We start from the raw sequence: 1,759 nt of genomic DNA, 5'->3' as shown, positions 1-1,759 counted from the left end.
GATTTATTTGTATTCAGAGCCTTATTTTTCTTTCCCTGCATGTAAAGTTCAGTGCATAGAAGCTGATAGTAAAATAGTTGTCACCAAATAAATGGAAGGATAGGGAAGCTAGGGAAGGGAGAAGTTTCACTGATGAGTATAAAATACATTTAGGAAGAATGAGTTCTATTGTGCCATGAATGTAGTGTGAAACTTATTTCATATTTTGTACAAAACTAGAATGGAGGAATTTAGAGATTCCTAACACAAAGACATGACAAGTTTTTGAAGAGACAGAAATGATATTTACCTTAGTTTAATGAATAAATATTACTGTGCTGAATAATCTTGTTTACCCCTTAATATATGTGTTTACCCTTTAATGTACATGTATATGTCAATGAAACAATTGTATGTAGACAGAAACATTGACCATCCAAATTATACTTAGTCAGCAAATTGAACAAATCTTCATAAAATGTTAATTGCCTTATCTAAATACCTGAATCACAAGATTTATTCAATATCTCTTTTCAGGTCTTGACCCCAAAGTTTCTTCACAACCTTTTTTACTTCTTCATTTCTGAGGATGTAGATCAAAGGGTTAAGACTAGGTGTTATTAGGCTATAAAACACAGTCACAGCTTTGTCAGTGGGGAAGGAGATCATGGGTCTCAGATACAGGTACAAAGAATAAGATGACAACTGTGACATGAGAGGCACATGTGGACAGGGCTTTGTGGCATCCTTCAGAACCATGTGTTCTCATGGAGTTCAGGATGATGACACAGGACAGCAAGCATAGAAAAAGTGAGTGAACACAGTGCCGCAGTGCTGGCAGTGATCAGCGGCTCCAGCGTGTGAGTCTCAGTGCAAGCCAGCTCCAGAAGTTGGATTAAATCACACAAGAAATGGTCAGTGACACTGGGGCCACAGAAGGGCAACTGGTCAATAAATAGAATCTGTATCCTTCCATGAACAAATCCTAAGATCATAGTAGCCCCCACCAGGAAAGCACACACAGGTCGGCTCATGATGGTCTCATAGTGCAAAAGCTTGCTGATGGCCACATAGCGGTCATAGGCCATGGCAGTGTGCACAATGATCCTAGCTGCAGCAAACATGTGTTAAGTGAATAGCTGAGTCATGCAGCTATTGAAGGACATGGTGCTCCTTTTAGAGATCAAGTCAATGACCATTTTGGGAGCTATGCAGGAAGAGTAGAAACCATCTATAATGGACAGACAGGACAGAAAGAAGTACTGGAAAAAAGGAGAAGTCAAGGCTGGGCTTATGAAGATGGTGATGGAGATGAGTGTGTTACTGGCCAGTGTGATCAAATAGGTCATGAAACACATGAAGGATAAGAATTTCTTCAGTTGTGGAATTTGGGTGATTCCTAGAAAGATAAATTCTGTTACATTCCTCAACCTCTCATCCTTTTTATCAGTTATCATGGGTTTTGGGGATATGGTCTACCTAAAACAAATTCGTGATAATGTGAGGTAATGATATTATAAATTCAGTACTATAATATTTTATTAGTTGAGTACTCCTATGAAATTAATGGGGTTACAATTTTAATCACCTCTGTGAAATTTTATAGAAAAACAGAATGAAGGTAGATTTCTCCTAATGTGCTTTAATGGAATAATGATAGTAGCTTGCAAATATCACTGAAGCCAAGCAAGTGTTCATGAGAATCAATCAATGCTGATGTGTTGATATCCTCAATTTTCTGCTCTAAAAATTCTTTAAGATATCTTTCTTTCATTTTTTG

At 37.5% G+C, this 1,759-nt stretch overlaps 1 pseudogene; it reads right to left on the bottom strand.

Moving 5' to 3' along the window:
- Positions 1 to 495: 495 nt before the first annotated feature.
- On the bottom strand, positions 496 to 1,436 carry LOC100726628 (olfactory receptor 4C45-like; annotated as a pseudogene).
- Between the last annotated feature and the right edge of the window lie 323 nt (positions 1,437 to 1,759).

The sequence above is a fragment of the Cavia porcellus genome, unplaced genomic scaffold (assembly GCF_034190915.1).
Source record: "Cavia porcellus strain 051 isolate PalLab524CR breed Dunkin Hartley unplaced genomic scaffold, mCavPor4.1 scaffold_17, whole genome shotgun sequence".
NCBI lineage: Eukaryota > Metazoa > Chordata > Mammalia > Rodentia > Caviidae > Cavia > Cavia porcellus.
This window is presented reverse-complemented; position numbering and strand designations above follow the sequence as displayed.